The sequence below is a fragment of the Chelonia mydas genome, chromosome 1, assembly GCF_015237465.2.
Source record: "Chelonia mydas isolate rCheMyd1 chromosome 1, rCheMyd1.pri.v2, whole genome shotgun sequence".
NCBI classification, from domain to species: domain Eukaryota; kingdom Metazoa; phylum Chordata; order Testudines; family Cheloniidae; genus Chelonia; species Chelonia mydas.
This window is the reverse complement of record NC_057849.1, coordinates 272,954,956-272,977,175: the sequence shown is the minus strand read 5'-3', so window position 1 is coordinate 272,977,175 and position 22,220 is coordinate 272,954,956.

Sequence of the window (22,220 nt, the reverse complement as noted above, 5' to 3'; positions counted from 1 at the left end):
TGTGGCTAGAACATGGAAAAATTAGGAAGCTGCCTTCCTGATCTATATAGGTGTTATTGCAGAGTCTTACCCAGTCAGAAGCCTAGCATGGTTCAAATATTTGGATATAAATAGGTGTCCATATAAGACATTTGGGGCATGGCTTGATTTAACTTGGACAAACAGTTTAGGTTGAGGGTGGCAACACAAACCGGGATCCAGTGGGATATACCACATCATACGCTATGGTTAGAGTGGATGACGCCATGGAGGCCTGGTTTTCACACTGACAGTGGCCTGTTCATTCCGCCTCAAGCCTGAGGTTTGTAATGACATTTTCTGGGCATTGAAAGCAGTTGTTTTCATAGCATCTGCAAATGTAGGCATACTTACAAAATATGCTTTGGGCCCATACAGCCTGAAATTGCCACAGCAGTCAGGGACAGCTGCAGTGGGGAAATAAAGAGGGGGGAAAGTCAGGTACCGGCCACAGATTCACGGGGGGCAGGAACAGGGTCTGGGGGCCAAGGCACAGGAAAGGGTTGGGGGTGAGCTAAAAATGGGGGACTGAACAAGAGTTTTATGTCCAGTTAAGCTGGAAATAGTAAGGATGCTCCTTGCTAAGAAGCTAGATGGGCCATATTTCAGAGATGTGTTTACTGTTGGGTTTAGGATCCCCTTTATGGATCCCCTTCCATGGTTAGGTCTTGTGGCCCAGAGGTGCTGGTCTCCAAGTGTGATATCAAGTCTGATTTTTTACTGCTGCTAGTGCAACCTTCTGAGTTTAGCCTTTCGGGTTTCTTCTTCTGAAAGATAATTTTATTCTGATAAAACTATGCCTATTGGATATGCAATATCCTGTTCAGCATTTGAGAAATTTAGTACAATAATACACTGGGCAGTGATGTGGAAAGCTGATTTAAAGCAGGTGGTGCATTATTTAGATGGCTTTTTGTTTGCTGGCTGGGTGAATTCAGATGAATATGTCAACTTGGCTAAAAACCTGTTGGTACCCATCGCGGAGGAAAAAACAGAGGGGTCTTCCACTATGCTGATTTACCTGGGAATTGAGCTGTACACTGGAGGGTATATTATGACTCCCTCAGGGTAAGATGCAGGAGCTACTGGGTTGATTAGGGGAGGTAGAACAGCCAGGAAAGTTATACTCCATCTGCTGCAATCTATTAATGGGTATATTAACTTTGCCTGCCAGGTAGTAGCCCTGGTTGGGCATTCTGTGCTTGGCTTACAGCGGCCACCACGGGCATAGCTAGATCTAACCCTGTTATAGGAGTTACCAGAAAGATGAAGGAGGATCTGGGGAAGTAGGAGCAGTTTTCTAAGCCATTTTAATGGAGTTTTATTGTGGAGAATGGATACTTGAGACTAATTTAGAGATCCACTTGGATGCTTTGGGAGGTATGGATTTTGCAGCATTTTACCAAGGCAGGTGATATGCTCAGAACAGGCCCTCCACATGGATACAAAAAGAGATAGTGCAAGATACAACATTTCTGGAATTGTTTCCCATTTTGGCTGCAGTGGTCATTTGAGGAATGGAGTTTGCTAATGAAAGGCTGTGCTACTGGTGAGACAACATGGTGTTAGTACATGTTATCAGTCACCAGTCCTCCAGATCTCACAGTTATGAGGTTGGTAAATGCATTTGTACTCTTATATTTAAGCTTTAATATCTGTTTCTACTCCATACGCAAGCCTGGAGTTAATAATGGCATAGCAAACACATTATCTTGTTTTCAGGTGGACACATTCCGGGAGCTGGCACCAGGATCCATCAAGGAACCCAAACATATATCACTAGTGCTGTGGTACCTTGGCATATGATGGCTGTCACTGTAGCAATCATTGCAGAGCTATGAGAGAAGTTTTTAATGATTTTGTGCAGTTTTAGGAGCGGGAAGGCCTGTCACTGATATGGCCCATTATGGAGGAATGGGTGCTGCAGTACATGGTGTCATTAGCCGATGAGTTTGAATCTCCCTCCCCTTCCCCTTCTGCTACAAAACACCCACGTCTGCTGCTGTCATCCAGAAGGGCAGGGCTCTTTCCCCCCACACTTCCCTGTTCTCCCCAGTCTGCTACCACATGGAGCCATGAGAGAGCAGAGTTTGCTGGGTTGCTGTTCCTGCTGCTCCACCTGGTCCAGGTAAAAGAGGGCTTTTCCTACATCATTGTGCAGCTAAATAGTCCCCCCTCTCTTCCAGTCATGGCGGGAAGGAGGGTCAGTGTCCCCATGATGACCTGGTCTGAAGCTGCTGCAGCAAGTCACTCTGGCTCTCTAGCCCTTAAAGGGGCCATGCACTTTTTCCTACAAGCCAGATAATGGTCCCCACAGCTTACTATGCAGTGAGGTCATTCCTTGCAACTGTGTAGTTATGCAAGTCTAGTACCATCTTTGTTTCCTCCGAGATCTCTGTGTTTGATCTGCCAAGGTACTGAGTTCCCTCAATTCCCTTTCACTCTTTGAGAGTACAGGACTGAGCCTAGTGCTTGAAATTTTCTGACCAATTCTAATTGTGTCCTCTACGCTGATACTACCTATCTTTACTACTTATCCACACTAGTTCTGATTGCTGCAAATTTCCTCACTTGTTCACTTCAACTTTGCACCCTCCAGTTTTCACCACTCAACATTTTCCTTTGATTTATTGCCTTTTGAATGCCCAAACTACTCACTTGCCATTGTGATACCACAGCTTGAGCGTTGTATTACACGTCATTTGAAGGTACCCTTGAAAACCACTTGTACATTGCAAAGTGCCTGCATTCAAGATACAAACAAGCAAAGGTTTCAGCAACCAACATTTTGACACTTGGTTTTAACAAATGGTATGACAATGCATCAGGATGCCATAAGCTGCCTTTGCTTCCATGAGAGAACTATCATTGCCTACACACTACAGCTAACAGAGACCAGGTATAAATTGGAGGAAACAGCCCAAAGCTTTGGTAGATGAGTTTCAATCCACAGCAGATCACATTGTAAAATCACATCAATTCCAGATCACATTGTAAAATTCTCTTAAGTAAATCATTCTCCAGAGAACTGCAACTGAAGAAAGCCAGCAATTAAACAATAATAAACATGTTAAAAAAATTCATTTCTCATACTGAAGGCTCCTGTTGTTTTCAGTCATCTATGTACAAGTTCCCCGAATTCATGTTTGGTAATGCTTACTGTAAGGTTCTGTAAGGTTTCATATGATTTACTGAATGTTTTGCTATGTTTGTAGTTGATGTAAGGTTATGGGAATTCAAATCAAAGATGGAGTCTGAACATTCAAATGGGCGTTTGCCATGAAGGACAGCACTGACTCCATATTGGAACCCCATCTTCATGGACAGTCTTGCGCGAAAAGTAACTGACTGCAGGGTGGCCAGTTCTAACTGGCTCCACCACAGAATCTTCACGCCACCGAGGTTATAAATAGACTGCTCAAAATGGACATTCTTGCTGTACATTCAGGAGGCAGCCAAGAGCCGTATTGTTTGCGTGGGCGATGGACCAAGATTCATCATGGCAACAACATAGTCTTACCTGCCCCTTCCCTGTGGTATCCTGGTTCCTGATCCATCCTCCATCTGTGAGGTCCAGGAACCAGCACCATCGATCCAGGAACTCCTAGCTTGGACTGAGCTTGGACAGAGATAGTTGAAGGTCCTGGGTCCAACAATCTCAAGCTGTAAGCAAGGCAGTCACCTGTCCAGAAGTCGTCAGGCTGCAGTACAGTTTTTGGGGGTTTTATGTTTTATGTTAGGCTGTTACCAAGGGAGGAGTCATTTGGGAATCTGAGCTTCTGGCTCAACTGGAGAAGCAACCACATCTGCATGTTTGATATTGTTTATGTTTTTCCCCTGTTATCCCACACTTTGTTGTTTATCCCTAATAAACCTGTAGTTTGTTTTCAAAAAATATCTTTCTCTCTCGCTTTTCTATTTCACTGCGCGACACTGGTGGGAGGTGGGACTGATATTACTGCTCCACAGGTGATAGACCCTGTGTCCCAGACAAGAAACTGGGCCCTGTAAGCTAGGAGTAGATTCTTCCGTTTACAAAGGATCCTGTTTTTTTCTGTCATCTATGTACAAGTTCCTAAATATCATAACTTTATGAATGTGATAGACACACAGAGACAGTTTTAGCTGTTCAAAGGCCTTCTTTTAAAGAGACAGTGGCACCATGCTCCATGAGCTATACAGCCAGATGGTAAATCAGCAAGTCCATATGGCACGTCTTTTCAATGGCAGTCAGCTGATACATTGAGTCCATCATTGCAGTTGAGAGATGGAACTGTTACCCCACGAACAGACCCAGGGGTCTCAGAATACCCTTTCTATTGCTTAATTCTGAGTTCCCCAAATGTTAACCTTTTAATCTGTTCCTGTAATGTGAAGGGAGGGGGCCTTCCCTAAAGAAATTGCCTGGGCTTACCAAGGATCTCCCTATGCCCTTCAGAAACTCCCCAGAACAGACTATATGTGTTCCCCCCTGGGAGGACACGGATACAGCCGTCTGCTCAAAGGATTGACACACAGGCAATATTTTTTTCCAAAACAAAGTGTTTCCTTTGTTTAGTGTTGTGACGTTATTAATATGAACTGGGACCATATAGATCATTGTTGCAACCAAGGTCCTGTAGTGGCACCAAATCTTGTATAAAGGAGGTCAAATAAGGTGTCTAAGACAAGGTTATGGTTTTCTGGTTATGATTATGCTATCTGTATGCATGTATCATTTATAAGTATTGGCTCTATACTGTCTGTATTTCAAACTTGTGCTATGCTTCTGGGTGACACCCCAGACAAGTTGGTTACAGCTCAGCCTAGTCTGCTTGATGGCCCATTAAGGACCATCAGCTATACAATTGACTCACTGAGAGAAGGCATATACACATTGTGACTCAGTAAGGTATGCAGGGACATGCCTATGGACAGAACTTGGGGTTTTTTTTCTTGCCATGTGCTGGAATGATTGTCTTTGGAACAAAGAAAGAAAGGCCACATGACAAGAGACTATAAAAAGCTGCTGCAGCTCCTCCATTTTGTCTTCATTCCTGCTTCTTGCCTCTGGAGGAACTTTGCTACAAACTGAAGCTCTAATCAAAGGACTGAATGACCCATCCCAGTACTCCAGAGACTTAATTTGGACTTGCAGTTTATTCCATGACTGCTGCAAGCCTGAACCAAGAACTTTGCATTACTGTATGTAATTGATTCCATTTAACCAATTCTAGCTCTCATTTATATTTCTTTCTTTTTTATGAACAAACTTTTAGATCTTATCCACAAATCACGCTATTGCCAATCCTTTAGAATCTAAAATCTAACTTGTATATTGAGCTGGGTCTGGGGCTTGGTCCTTTGAGATCAGGAGAACCTTTCTTTCTTTTACTGGGGTATTGGTTTTCATAACCAGACATCCCCGTAATGAGTGGCACTGGTGATGATACTGGGAAACTGGAGTGTCTAAGGGAATTGCTTGTATGACTTGTGGTTAGCCAGTGGGGTAAAACCAAAGTCTTTTCTGTTTGGCTGGTTTGGTTTGCTTTGGTGTGCAGAGGAACCCCAGCCTTGGGCTGTAACTAAACAATTTGTCCTGAACCGGCACTCTTAGAAGTGTCCCACCAAAGCCAGCATCGTTACAAGTGTAACCAACCTTTCCTAATACAATTAATCTAAACCTAAATTAAAACATGAACATGAATCCCTTAGCACAGGTATACAAGCTAAAGTACCCAACACTGTAATGTTATACAGTTGGAACGGCTTAAGTGATCATGTTCTGCACATGGTGATCAATCATAGGCAGGACAATGACAGGAATTTTATTAAACCCTAAATTGTATACATAGTAACATAAACATACATACCACAGACACTCATCTTTATTGTCCCAAGCATACACATTAATTAACCCTATTTCTTTTCTATTTCGTATACTATAGCTAGCATGCTGTTGTCTTCTTTCTCTCTGCTCTAAGGATCTTTTTCTGCTCTGTCCCAGCAGCCCTGCAGTTGCTTCTGTTGCTTCTTCACTCTTTTAGGTTTCTTCTGATCTTTTACTGGTTCTCCTTCTTCTTCTTCGGCTCCTAACCTGACTGACTTTTCCTCTTAACTCTCTGCCTTTTGGCCTGTTCTGCTCGGTGGATAAGTATGCTAATGTTAGGATTGAAAAACAAGCCAATCACCTTTAAATTCTCTCTGGTCCATATTTATAGACCAATCATAACTGCTAAGTCTAACTGTCAATCAAAGCTGTTACACAACAAGCCTTAGTATTATGGGATGTTTACTATTATGTCCTGGGGGCCCTCACCTAGTTTTGGACTGAGTTTGCCTGACTGAGCCCTCCCTTTAGTTTTGGAGTGACCTCTACCTGACCTCAGTCCATATCTGTTTACCAACACACGAGGCATAGTCTAAACTGCCAATTCACTGTTCTTGGGTGTGTGCCAACATTGTACGCACACGTAAATTACTCAACTTTTAAACTATAAACCATCACCTTATTTCTTTAGTATATGCTTAATTGTTAACATAGGCACCTTAGTGTTGCCTGCCGCTGCCACCCCATTTCTTACCCAGTTAGTTAATTTTATTTCAGTTCTTCCTCTCTTTTCAGTTAATGGTGGCAAAGCAATGTTCTCAGTGCTGTGCTTAAGAAACAAAATAGAACAGCTCGAAAAAAAATGTGTTCAGAACTGGTACCCAGAAGAAAAAAAAGAAAAAGGAGTAGGAGAGAACAGAGACTGAAAAAGACACATAGAAAATTACATTAGTGGTAGGGTTGCCAACTGTCTAATTGCACAAACCCAAACACCATTGCCCTACCCTGCCTGAAGGCCACGCCCCTGTCCCGCCCCTTCTCCAAGGCCCCACTCCCTGTTCACTCCAGCCCCTCCCCCCCACTCTCCCTCCATCACTCGCTCTCCTCCACCTGTACTCACTTTAACTGTGCTGGGGCAGGGGGTTGGAGTGCAGAAGGGGGTGAGGGCTCTGGGAGGGAATTTGGGTGTGGGAGGGGATGAGGGGGCAGGCTCTGGGCAGGAGTTTGGATGCTGGGTTCAGGCTCTGGGCTGGGGCTGGGGCTGGGGCAGGGGCTTGGGGTGTGGGAGTAGGTGAGGGGGGCGGCGCTTACCTTGGGCTGCTTCCGAAAGTGACTAGCACATCCCTCTAGCAGTGGCTCCTAGCTGGGGGCGGCACGCGGGGGGTCTCCACTCGCTGTCCCTGCCTGCAGGCTCCGCCCCTGCAGCTTCCTTTGTCTGCAGTTCCCGGCCAATGGGAGCCGCAGAGTAGTGCTTGAGGTGGAAGCAGGGCGCGGAGACCCCCTGCCCACCTCCCAGAGGCTGCAGGTACATGCCGGCCACTTCTGGAAGTGGCTCGGGGCCAGGTAGGCAGGGAGCCTGCCTTAGCCCCTCTGTGCCACCAGACTTTTAGCACCTAAAATCACCTGGTTTGGCATCAGTAGCCTCCGGGAGATCGGGCCTGATTCCAGGAGATTCCCAGCGAAACCGGGAGGATTGGCAACCCTCATTAGTAGCACTCATCATGTTTAGCCTCAAGATCCTTGTTTCCTTCTTACTAGTATTACTGAGGAAAGTATAACCAAGCTTTCACTCACAATCTTTTTCATCTGAGCTATCCTTAAATAAACAGATTTATTCTAAATGGTATACAAACTTCAAAAAATTGTTCTATTGCAAAATGTTAAATACACAAAACTAAGCTGAATTTGAAACCATACAGCAACCAATCTCTAATCTTCAGACTTCTTTTGCAAGACTTTTAATAGAAGAAATATAAACACAGCATCAGTACAGAAAGCAAACAAGTCTTACTTGAAATAAACCCACAGCTAATCAAATAAATACAAATCACTTTTATAAATAAAAAATGAGATAGTACTGCTGTTTCTACTGAAAACTCATCTGACTGGTAAAAATGAAAGCTAGAACCCAATCCTGTTCCCACTGAACTCAAAAGGGAATTTTGCCTTTGAGTTCAATGGAAACATGATCCAGACCCTAGCTGGTATTTCCTCCACTGCCAAAGTATTTTATGTTTGACTATTGGTCTTCTCAACAGAGGCTGTTAGTTGAAGATGTTTTGCTGCTTAAGAAGTTTGAAAATGGCATAATAAAAACAGTCCCTAAAAATCCAACATTTTTTTGCAGTGGGAGGTTTTATTTTTAAAGAAAACACCTAACAAATGTGATAGATACATTACATTTAACAGAAAAGACATAAATTAATGTGTTTTCTGTTAAATGTAAGGAGAAGAAAATAGCAGTTTCTACCATTTGGTGTTTGCTGAAGTTTTGTCGTCTTTCTTTTGCTAATATGGTTAAAAAACAATAATTAAAACTCTTTATAAAGTCATTTGCACTCCCACTGTTTCCTCCTTCTAGACCTGAAAAGGTTTTCAAATAATTATCTGTTTGTGTGAAAGTCATTTAGCATCTGCATTTTTGTCTCTGATTTAATGGTGGGGAATGGAAATAAAGAGTACTGGTGGGGCCTTAAATAGCATTCCTCTTTGATGCATCTAAAACATGAGCCTGTTCTCTAACTTGGGGGTGGCGAAAGAGGGAGGAGGAAAGTACAATGTGCTTGGGACTTATCGATTATTGCATTTTTTGTGTTTATAAGGAAATATAAAATAAAATTCCAACAAGTCTGGATAATGACTGATGGACCCAATTTCACCATGGGGCTCCACACAAAGTTTTCATTAAATGACTATAAATTGCTTGCATCTGTTTTTTCCTCCTTGGGACATGTATGGTTTGGATAGAGGGAAGATGGTATTTACTGTCATTTAGAGGCTATAATTTTCCAAACTGAAGTATCTTCATTTAATGCAACATGAACCACGTCCTCCAGGGTCATTTTAAACAGATGTTCAAATGGCTTTAGATCTTTTCCAATTTAATTCAGTCTGATTTTTGGTGCAAGGTTTCTACTGATTAAAAACTGCCTTAGCATTTAGACATTATTACTATTGTTTTAAAACTGTCTGTCCCAACTGATTCAACACAGGCTTTGTACATCTGCTAAGACTCCTTTCATACAAAGATTTCTTTATGCACAATGATGACTATCTTTCTAGATTTCAGTTGAAAAATATAAAGCTATATGAGGTAAATGAATGCAACAAAGCCTTAAACTTTTGTTTGTGACTGTAACTTTTAATTCAAAAACATCCAAATCAGAATTCAAGTTTTTTTAAAGTTTATCTGACAGAGATTGTATGTTAGATATCAACTCGGAGGAAATGAGAATAAAGCCCCTTACCCAATAGTGACAGTAGAAACACAGATCGAGCATTTACTATTTGTCAATCTACCTTAGTGTTTTCTATAGCATCTCACCATAGAATTAAACACTTGCCGTATAAATTGGGTCTGTATGGAAAGGAACACTATTGTCTGCTTTCAGAGTAGCAGCCGTGTTAGTCTGTATTCACAAAAAGAAAAGGAGTACTTGTGGCACCTTAGAGACTAACCAATTTATTTGAGCATAAGCTTTCGTGAGCTACAGCTCACTTCATCGGATGCATATGTCTTCATATTGTCTGCGTATGTCATGGATGGAGATACAGTCTGTGGTGCAACTGTCTGCTATTGACCTTTGTTTGCTTCCGTTGCGAGAATGAGGCCCTGCTTGGTGATGTGCAAAGCAAACTGCGGAGAAGCTGCTGAGCAGGGGCCAGGGACTCACAGCAAGTTGCCCCATTAAGCAAAGGACGCTGGCCCATTCCGCATGAGCTGAAGCCTCTGCATTGCTTCCACTTTCAGCCCTACCCTAAATACCACAAGTTGCAGTAACCAGTTTGGAAGTGATAAATTGTAGGCAGTGGCGTCAGTGACATCTCATTACTTCTCCAAGTTTATGAGGTCACATCTCCTTTTCCTGGAGCCATGTTCTTCTTAGGCTCCCCACCAAATCCCTTTCACCACCTCTAGTAAGGTACATGTCTATCCACAATGCCTCTAACTTTTTCCCTTCTTTCTGTAGGTGTATATGCTGTCTTTCCATGCATCATGAGATCAGCAATTTCTTTGTCAGACCTTCCTCCCCCGCAAGCAATATATGAAATAGTTCAGGTAAAATACATTAATCCAAAACTTGTTTAAAACTTGAATCAAACCTTGAACTTCTGAGGTTTGAGGGGGGAAATGGCAAACTTAGTTTTTTAAAATAAAATATGATTTTCCCCTCATATTTTGAAGCAAATGAGCCAAAATATCATAAAACCCCAAAACCACTAAGGTTTTTCTAGCTCATATTAAACCGGCAGTTAATGAAATCTCACAAGAGAGACTAATCTTCTGAGCTATGCAGCCTACAGAGGTTTAAATAAATATAGACTAGGTATGAAATCCTAGCCCCCTTCAAGTTAATGGCAAAAATCCCATTGACTTTAATAAGGCTAGGATTTCTCCAAGAGGTGTGTGTAAACTGCACATTTTGAGATGCACCCATCGGTACCCATCCTTATGGCAAAATGATGGGATATATTTTCCTTGATGTGCATGCTTAACCTCTATTATTACTCTTTAGTTCAGAAAGACTGTTCACTCTCCAAGACTGTGGCTCATTCCCCTGATCCTGCAAACATTAATGTAATAATTTTACCTTCATGAGCAGTCCTCACACACGGACTGCCTGCTTGTGTATGTGGGTGGCAGATTATTCCGCATTTGCCTATCTTAGACCGTCCTCTGAATCATCTGCTACTAGCGACTTTTAGAAACAGGATACTGGACTAGATAGATCTTGGGTCTGGTCCAGCACGACAATTCTTATGTTCATATGGAGTAAAATTATCATCTGCATATATTGACATTCGCAGTTATGAGGCATGTGGGTGTATGTTTGTCATGACTGTCATTATGACACTTTTTAGGATTTCTCTGAATAAATCATGAACTTTGTAACATTGCCCAGACTTGTACCAAGCAAGACTTCTCCTATAACTTTACAAGTTTGTGGTATGTGTGTATTCAATATCGCAGAATATGGAAGGTTTTTTAATAGTTTAAAATATTTGATTGCAAAATAAAAACAATTTGATGAAAATAATTGGAGCTCATGATTACTATAAGTTTGTGATATTTGAATGTTTTTACTTTGACTTTTCCTATTTTTGCATGAAAAACAACCAGCCTTTTCCATAACCATTTATCCTTGCCCTTGCTAATGAGACTGCCAGTGTGCATGGTACTTGCAATGTAGAAAACTGTCCACTGGAAACTGGACAAAGAACACCAATTCTTTTTACACAAGGCACAGAACAGGCATCAGATGACAATGACTTTGTCATTACCAACCTGAGCTAGGTTCAGATCAATGATCTAAACCAAGTCAGATTTCTCTAAGACACCCATTCTCTTCCTAACAAATATTAACATTATTTAAATTAGTTCAGGACAGAACTGAAAACCTGCATAAAGAGGTACATTACGGAAAATGCAAATGTAAGACAAAGTTTTATAGCAGCTTAAGGTGTGATACATCTTGTACCAAGGAACTACATCTTGCAGGATTAGGGGAGACAGACTCAATAGTCAAATAGGCCTTTTCTGTCTCTTTACTACTATGATCCTGTTTCTAGCTACCAGACACTTTTAACTGAAATCCGGACTGTACTTCCTAACATTAATTTTGTTTCTCATGCTGGTCTGTTTGATTATAGAGAATTAGTGAAATGTTTATGGCTGATTAAAGTCTGTGTAAGTAATATTCCTTTCTCAGTAGTGTTATGTACAGTTATGCTACAAATAATCTTTTTTATATTAAAAACTAGCTAGTATTTTGGTACCACACAGAAGCACTGATATTATTCTTTGTATATAGTCTTTTGTGTCTTAATAGAATGTCATAACTCATCCCCAGTATCCATGTTCTTGTGATTTATAAATTTTGTGTGTTATGATATAATGCTAAGTGTGATTTAAACTATGCAATAGAAACCTTTGCTGAACAGGAATGTCACATATTCTTAAAATTCTTTCCCTAGTAGAGTCATTATTCATTCTAAACCTGCATAATAGCATCTTTGTTATGCAGAAGATAAAATATTTAGTTCTTCAGATGAAAACAAATATCACTCAGTCAGCATTTGTTCATCTTTTCTCATTTTCATGGAAAATATTAAATTCGAAAATAAATATTAATTGTCCTCTTAGAATTGAAAATGGTCGTATTCACTTGGATACATTTTACAAACATATTTCTTCCTGTGTGAATGTTGTGGTATGTGCCAGTTATTTCCCCCAAGACTCCTCTGTGAAGCATAAGTTCCATTTCAAAAGATGCTTTACAAAATACCAGACCATCTTTCTCATTCATTACCATCACCACTAGCAATCCCTATAGGACGTTTCCGAATAATTGAGTAATTTTGTGATGGTTTAAGATTTTCTCCAGCCAAAATGCTAATACAGAACAGTCTTTATGTTTTGCTTCAAATGCAGTAGAGAAGAGAATCTCAGTAGCGAAGGCAGGGATAAAAGAACACAGTGCACAGTGTTATTTCTAAGTTAGGAATGAATTTGAAATTGTTTGTCTATAAGCTTTCCAGTATATTTTTGCAACACACCATTCCACCAGCCTTTTTCCTCTTTTTTTAGGTTTATTCTATATTTTTTTATTCTTTTCCAGACAAGTTCTCATAAGATTCTATTATTCAGCTAGTAGTGCTCATATTTTGTGTTCACTTATGACAATTCATGATGTATTAATCTTGCTTTTCCAATACAGCTTTGCCAGTATTTTGGGGTTTTTTTGTTTGTTTGTTTCCTGTCACGATCCCGCAGCAGATAGGGACAGACTACAGAGCTTCTTTCTCAGCCAGATACACACCAGATGTGTTCAGTATAATATGCTTTAAAATGCTTTGCCTATGTTAGCTTATATAAGGTATTTTACACACACTACCTCCTAGTAGCTGAACAGTAAAATACAGTTTAGCATTCTATTACATTTCCCTTATGTTATATGAACTAAAGAAACTGCAATATGGACCCATGGGAAAGAAGCCCTTGAGGAATCCCACCAGGATTTCAACAATTTCCATCCCACCATCAACCTCAGCCTGGACCAGTACACACAACAGATCCACTTTCTGGACACTACAGTGCAAATAAGCGATGGTCACATAAACACCACCCTATACCGGAAACCTGCTGACTGCTATACTTACCTACATGCCTCCAGCTTTCATCCAGACCACACCACACAATCCATTGTCTACAGCCAAGCTCTACGATACAACCACATTTGCTCCTACCCCTCAGACAGAGACAAACACCTACAAGATCTCTATCAAGCATTCTTACAACTACAATACCCACCTGCTGAAGTGAAGAAACAGATTGACAGAGCCAGAAGAGTACCCAGAAGTCACCTACTACAGGACAGGCCCAACAAAGAAAGTAATAGATTGCCACTAGCCATCACCTTCAGCCCCCAACTAAAATCTCTCCAGCGCATCATCAAAGATCTACGACCTATCCTGAAGGATGATACCTCACTCTCACAGACCTTGGGAGACAGGCCAGTCCTCTCTTACAGACAGCCCCTCAACCTGAAGCAAATACTCACCAGCAACCACACCCCACACAACAGAACCACTAACAGGAACCTATCCCTGCAACAAACCTCATTGCCAACTCTGTTCACATATCTATTCAAGGGACACCATCATAGGACCTAACCACATCAGCCACACCATCAGGGGCTCATTCACCTGCACATCTACCAATGTGATATATACCACCATGTGCCACCAATGCCCCTCTGCCATGTACATTGGCCAAACCAGACAGTCTCTATGCAAAAGAATAAATGGACACAAATCAGACGTCAAGAATTATAACATTCAAAAACCAGCTGGAGAACACTTCAACCTCCCTGGACACTCAATAACAGACTTAAAAGTAACAATTCTTCAACAAAAAAATTTCAGAAACAGACTCCAATGAGAAACTGCAGAACTGGAATTAATTTGCACACTGGACACCATTAAATTAGGCCTGAATAAAGACTGGGAGTGGATGGGTCATTACACAAACTAAAAACCAATTTTCCCATGCTTATTTTCCCCCCTACTGTTACTCACACCTTCTTGTCAACTGCTTGAAATGGGCCACCCTGATTACCACTACAAAAGTGATTTTTCCACCTGCTGATAATAGCCCACTTTAATCGAATTGTCTCATTAGAATTGGTAAGGCAACCCTTATCTTTTCAGGTACTCTCTCTCTGACTCTCTCTCTCTCTCTCTGAGTGTGTGTGTGTGTATATATATATATATATATATATATATATATATATATATATGCATGGAGTGGAAAATACTGCATTTTCCACTCCATGCATCTGATGAAGTGGGTTTTAGCCCACAAAAGCTTATACCCAAATAAATTTGTTTGTCTCTAAGGTGCCACAAGTACTCCTTGTTGTTTTTGCAATATATTTGTAAACCCAAAAGTTTTTAAAGTTGTTTTCTGTGATTCATTTATAAATAGAACAAAAACTCCATATACTAACAAGCTGCTCCACCTTGTGTTTAGCTGTGACACTCTGACTACCTTTCCCAGACCTAAAGAGCTCTGTGTAGACACAAAAGCTTGTCTCTTCCACCTACAGAAGGTGGTCAAATAAAATATATTACTTCACCCACCTTGTGTCTCAAGGAAACAGTCAGTAATTTAAAATATCATTTAAAATTAATGAGCTAGATCATCAGCTGGCAAAAAAAAAAAGTCTTAATTTTCTTCAGTGGACCTTTGATGATTTACACTAGCTGAGGATCTATGTGTTGCATACTGCAGTTTTTTTAATAACAATGATACCCTTATACGCCCCCACCTATGTCTCAGGTTACATTACTCAAAGCACAATCAATTATTTCTCTAAAGGGCTGTAACTTGGGGACTGGTGCAGAGATTGACAAGTGAGGTAGTAAGGCTTAGCCATGACACCATTGTGTATAAGCAGCTTAGAAAATTCAAATAATAAAGTAGCTTGCTGGGAGTGGAGGGATTTTTGTTGTGTGGTTTCCTACCTCTGATGTCATTTTGATCAAATTTTGTCACCTCTCTTTTCAGTAGGGCAGAAACAGTGTGCTCCCATTCTGAGTTGAAAAGGAATTGTGGTTGTTCCCATGGGGTACAGGCTAGCAAAGCAGTTCCTTTGAATGTTGGGAATTTATAAGTTTGGATGCTCAGGTGCCACATGAGGTCTTTAACTTAAACACGCTTCCTTAAATGATTTCTTCCCAATTGAACGTGCAGTCTAATCCTGTATCTCTCACTTATCTGAGTATTCCTTACTATCCCAAAGAGTCACACTGAAACCAATGAAACTATTCATGTGAATAATAGCTGTAGGAGTCAGAGGCCTGTGGGAACTATGAATTGAGTGCATATAAATACAGGATCAAATGCTCCTCTCACTTGCACTGATACAACCCATATTGAAATCAATGGGGTGTAACTGAGAGGAGAATTTGGCCCATATTCTGAGTCAATTATTTAGGACTGTCTGATGCCATGGAGGAGCTCCCTACACTGGATAAACCAATTCTGAGGATCAACATTCCAACAAGTTGGAACCCACAGAAGCCCAGAAATGGGCAATAACGCTCCACCAAACTCAGTGGATTCTAAATATCTCTCTTGTCTGTGAAGTAGCCCCTAGCGCAGCCAGGAACAGCATGAACTGCTTGGATGAGGAATAGAGAGAGGAGATTAGGGGCTTATTGTGAGCTGCCGAAAGAACAGTTGCTTATTGTTAATTAGGAGGGGTTATTGTGAAGAGAATTCAAGTATTCCACCTTTCTCTTCCTTTTTCCTGGGAACAGTGAAAGTCTTCCAATGTTCCCTCTAATTTTTGACAGGCCATGTGTGCAAAAAATTTCTTCTGTGCAAATTTTTGACAGGCCGTGTGCACAAAAAATTTCTTCTGTGCAGATTTTTGACAGCCTGTGTGCGCAAAAAATTTCTTCTGTTCAAATTTTTGTGCTTCTGTTCAAATTTTTGTGCGGGCAGTGTTTCGCCGTGAGCGCAGGGTTTAGGATCTGTGTGCACGAGCACACGCGCACAGCTTAGAGGGAACAATGTCTTCAACCCAACAGTCCCTCTCCCCTTGCAAACACAATAACACAGTCTGGCTGCCTTACTGAGATCTTTAGTGTGGGTTGACAAATCTGATACACTAAACTGGACAGACATAAAACACCCGTAAATCACGATGTGAACATTACTCATTTGTTGGCTATACCAGTCATCCTATAATCAGTTAATAGTTATGTCAAGTCTTTTCTGTCTGTAACTCACTTAAGGCATAGTAACTCATTAAAATAAATCTGAATGTTTTAAGATTTCTTCTGGAATTAACCTGCAACTATACAGAAGGTAACTGAGGCTTGCTGTATGGCCTATTAATTATGATTTGGTTTTTGTAGGGGAGCAGTTCAAGGTGTCTTCTATTTGCCCACTAATCAACAAGTATATTAGCTTCAACAATAGTTTATCAAATAAATTGATTATTTCTATGTCCTGACCTGCTTTGAGGAAACTGACATTTCCAGACAGCCATGGTCAGAAACCAATTGTGAACATAACAACAGCCATATTGGGTCAGCCCAATACCCTCTCTTCTGACAGTGACCACTAACAGGTGTTTCAGAGGGAATGAACAGAACAGGCAATCACTGAAAGATTAAGTTATGAGTGATTCATCCCCTGTCATCGATTCCCAGCTTCTGGCAATGAAAGCTAGGGACACTCAGGACATGGTATTTCATCCCTAACCGTCTTGGCTAATAGCCATTGATGGACCTATCCTCCATGAACTTATCTAGTTCTTTTTTGAACCTTGTTATAATTTGAGTCTTCACAACACCACCTTGCAATGAGTTCCACAGGTTGGCTGTGTGTTGTGTGAAGAAATACTTCCTTTCATGGACTGGGTAGCTCTGACATCCCTCCAGAAAGCTAACACACGAAAGCACCCCTATTCAAGAAAATACTTTAGTGCTTTCCTGAATAGGAATGGGTGGTAAGCATGCACTTCCATACTTATCTGAACTTTAATAGTTGTCTCTAGAAATAGATCATAAATCCATGGAACATATTTCTGTAATGGCAACGCCTACATTCAAAAGTTTATGCACTCAGATGGTCAAATTGTACAATAGAGCTAGAACAATCCTTTCACATGATTTGGAGTATCCTAATTTTGATATAAAATATAGCATAAGCATTTATAAACTGGGAAATGTAGAGTGGAGTTCCTGTTCTTTTTACAGGACACAAGCAGAAAATCAGTTAAATAATTGCAGAGTGTTTGCATACAAAGTATTCTGGGCAAGGAGGGTAATCCGTTCCAGTTAAATTAGTTCAAATGCTCTGCCATTTGAAAATTGGATTAAGATAATTAAAGAAAATCTTAAGTTGCTTATGAAAACCTTGGATAGATGCATACATTCTTTCAGGATTTTGAGTTTTTTCCTAATCATGTTTGATTCCCCGGTTGCACGACACATTTTACTTACATACAGCAAGTGTCCGGTATTTCAGGTGTCCTTAGTTAATATTTCATGCTCAGTTAATATTTCCATGATGGTCAGTAATTAACACAAATGTTAATATCTTTCTGTTAAGCAGTCAAGATCTACCCAAGAAGTCTTGTACTATTTTTCTCATTTGGATTTTGGCTAACTTGAATAATTTCCTAACTACATGCCATCAGACAAACTATTTTCCAAACTTGGTCTGTGTTTCTTCTTTTGTTAATTTAATATGTATAATTGTAAATAGTTTGTATGTGGCAGCCTAAAATTATATTGTTTAGACTTTTATTCATAAGATTATTGAGTTCTATGTTAAGTACTGGTAACTTCTAGTCCAGACTCCTTTTTGCTGTGTGGAGAAGAAGATGAAAATGTGAAAAAATATGGATATGAGATCAAACTTGTTTACATCAGCTTCTTTTTTAGTAGTGATGTACCAAGCAAGAAATAATAGATTTGACAGCAAACTTTCAGGACTTTTGAATTATCCAGATATGAATTTTATGTATCTGATCTTTTCATATAATGGGCTCAATTGAACAAGCAAATTGTGGGAAAGATTACAGTCAGATTTGACCTTAATGTCAAAGCCCTATCTCTAACTTCTAGATTAATATAAACTGAAACAGGATGATTCACACACATTATACTGTTACAAATTCCTGGATCATAGATTCAGTTTCTGACTAATTCCATGTAACTCATTTATATTGACTGGTCCAATTGTGGTTTCTCTATACTTTCAGATGCCTTTTGGATATGCTTAGGCCTGGGATCGGCAACCTTTGACACGTGGCCCATCAGGGAAATCCGCTGGTGGGATGGGACAGTTTGTTTACCTGCAGCATCTCCACATTCGGCAGATCATAGCTCCCACTGGCCATGGTTCACCATTCCAGGCCAATGGGGGCTGCAGGAAGCGGCAGCCAGCACAGCCCTTGGCCCAAGTTGCTTCCTGCATCCCCCACTGGCCTGGAACAGTGAACCACAGCCAGTGGGAGCTGCGATCGGCCGAAACTGCGGACGCTGCAGGTAAACAAACCATCCCAGTCCGCCAGCAGATTTCCCTGACGGGCCACGTGCCAAAGATTGCCGATCCCTGGCTTAGACTATCCTCTGACCACTCTGTTTTTACCTTTAACTTCCGCAAGGCAGTTCTTCAACACATTACCTGGTGTGTATAAGCACTGTTGAGGCTCTGATGACATTCCTACATATATACTGATTTCAGAGGCTGTACTTCTAGGCATTAATAATTCAATATGCTCTTTGAGATGAGTCAGGTTAACTGAGTATATATTGTACCAATAGGACATAAAACTGCATTGTGTGCTAACACAACCTCTTTCCAAACTTGCACATCACCTTTCAGCTCCCTTAAATAGATGCTTCAACAAAATAACAAGTAATTCTAGAAATGATGTTAGGCATGAGAGATGGAACTCGTGCCACAGATAGAAGAAAGTTCTTTTTGATGAAATACCAAAAAGTGACCATTTTTTCTTGCACAAGACCCAGCAGTAGATTCCATTTTTACATCAGACCCCTCAATGTTTCACAAAAGCAATCTTATTACTATACAGTCCAAATGTAGGAATCTGCAGAAATTTTTCCCAAAGAAAGGGCTTTTAAACCAATCCAAAAACATAATGGACAATCAGTTTGTTCGATAGGGTGCTTCTTTTTTGTTTAATTACTTAGCTAGTCCCTGTGAATATATATATATAAAAACCAAAAGAAGTCAAGCCGGCTTGCCTTTGCCAGTTTAAACTTTAATTCTTAAAGTGGAATTTTCTTTTGACTTCTAAGCAAATGTTTATCATGTCAGGAGACACAAAAGGTCTAAAATCCAGAATATTTACCATTTTTGAAAGTTAATCTTTCTAGATTTACTTACATATCTACATGTACCATAGGGCTGTGAATTAAGCTAACATAAATAATATCTAATAAATCTGGGGGTTGACTAAACTTTAAAACAATCAGCTTCTTGAATGCGTGAATACATTGCTTTATGAATACATTTAGTGTACTCATTTATGAAGAAAGGAATTTACTTATTGCAACATTACATGGCAAGAAAGAGGTAGCAATAACAGATCATTTTCCTGCATTGATTTCATAGAATTATAGAATATCAGGGTTGGAAGGGACCTCAGGAGGTCATCTAGTCCAACTCCCTGCTCAAAGCAGGACCAATCCCCAACTAAATCATCCCATGACAGACTTATCTTGAATGACTAGATGACAGGACTGCTTAAATAAGTACTTCATTGTTGCTAAACTGAGCAGGTACATCTGGCAGAAAGGCACCCATTGTGCTGTTTAGAATATATTATGGCACATGGGCCTGATTCTCCTCTTACTACAGAACTCGGTGCTTAAGGAATTAAACCAGTGTAAAACCAGGGAAAGTAAGAAGAGAATGAAGACAAGTAGGTCCTTATACTATTTCAAATAGGGTGTCAATTTAAAGCAGCAGCATACTAATGAACAGGTAAATGAAAGGGAACCAATTCACAAGTGCCAGAGCTGCCTGGTAGAATCATGGGAAGCCACACTGCTCATGGGTCTCAGTAAATGATTTGTGGGGAAAGGGAAAGAGGGAGCATGAGAGAAAGCAAAGAGGACTCTACTGTGACTGGGCAAGATAATGCCCCGAAGAAAAAAAACAAAATCCCCTTGGTGTCTTCTAGCAAAGAACACTGGAAATAATTTAGACCCGAGGAATGAGGATGATTTATGATTTTATAACAATAATCATCTATGCATTTCTGTACACAGTACTGCTGACTTCTTCTTCTTTAACAAAATTAGCAGCACTTTTCTAGAACAAAAAGTGCATGAAGCATTATACTGAAATGCTCTAGCACTGCTCCTTACAATTCTAGTAACAAACTTATACTTTTACTACTGATAAACCCTTCAGAACATTTTTTAAATGTCTCCCAGATCATGGGCCTAAAGAAAGTTTATTTAAGGTTACATTAATCTTCTCTCATATCTACCCCTCAGACCCTTACTTTCTGTTGCTCTTTTCTGAACTGTCGTCAATTTGTCTACACCTTTTTGGCCCCAAAGTAAATAGAATACTTCAGGTGAGGTCTCATCAGAATCATACAGACAGCAGCTTTAACATGGCTTCTTTGTTATATGATGCTGCCTGTACTCTTTCAATGAGCCCCAGGATACAAAATCATCCATTTATTTAATTCAGTTTATCTAGTCTGTCTTTGCAGAATGAAATTATATCAGCATCCTAATAATAATATGTGAGTAGCCATAATTAGAGAAATTTCCAGCACCTTATCTGCTTTGGAGAAACAGCTCTGAGGTCATAGGGGTCAATCAAAGCCCTCCGTTCCCTCCAGCCGCCCCACCAAATGCAAAGAAACCCTCTGAGGGAACTAGGTCCAGCGGCTTACCACATGGGGAACAGCAGCAACTGGGAATAGCCTTCCCAGCCTCCTGATAGTATCACTTACTCAACCCTGAAATCCGGACCCTGGATTTCTTTCTTATTTACTGTGTTCTTACTGGTTGTTGTTTTTCCTTTTCATTTCACCCCTCCGGTACCACTACAATTCTTCAGCTACTCAGCCTCACTTTCCTTGGCTACTGGACTTCTTATCCTTATCTCACCTTTCCTCTCTCTACTTTCTTCCATATTTTGTTCAACATCTTTATTAATGATCTGGACGATGGGATAGATTGCACCCTCAGCAAGTTCTCAGATGACACTAAGCTGTGGGGAGAAGTAGATGCGCTGGAGGGTACGAATAGGATCCAGAGTGACCTAGACAAATTGGAAGATTGAGCCAAAAGAAATCTGATGAGGTTCAACAAGGACAAGTGCTGAGTCCTGCACTTAGGATGGAAGAATCCCATTCACCGCTACAGGCTGGGGACCGACTGGCTAAGCAGCTGTTCTGCAGAAGAGGACCTGGAGATTACAGTGGACAAGAAGCTGGATATGAGTCAGCAGTGTGCCCTTGTTGTCAAGAAGGCTAACGGCATATTGGGCTGCATTAGTAGGAGCATTGCCAGCAGATCGAGGGAAGTGATTATTCCCCTCTATTTGGCACTGGGGAGGCCACATCTGGAGTATTGCACCCAGTTTTGGGCCCCCTAATATAGAAAGGATGTGGACAAATTGGAGAGAGTCAGACAGAAGGCAATGAAAATGATCAGAGGGCTGGGGCACATGACTTATGAGTAGAGGCTGAGAGAACTGGGCTTGTTTAGTCTCCAGAAGAGAATAGTGAGGGGGGATTTGATAGCAGTCTTCAATTACCTGAAGGGGTGTTCCGAAAAGGATGGAGCTCGGCTGTTCTCAGTGGTGGCAGATGACAGAACAAGGAGCAATGGTCTCAAGTTGCAGTGGGGGTGGTCTAGACTGGATATCAGGAAACACTATTTCAGTAGGAGGGTGGTGAAGCACTGGAATGGGTTGCTTAGGGAGGTGGTGGAATCTCCATCCTTAGAGGTTTTTAAGGTCAGGCTTGACAAAGCCCTGGCTGGGATGATTTAGTTGGGGTTGGTCCTGCTTTGAGCAGGGGGTTGGACTAGATGACCTCCTGAGGTCTCTTCCATCCCTAATGTTCTAAGATTCTATGAATTTTCCTCTTTCTTTCTC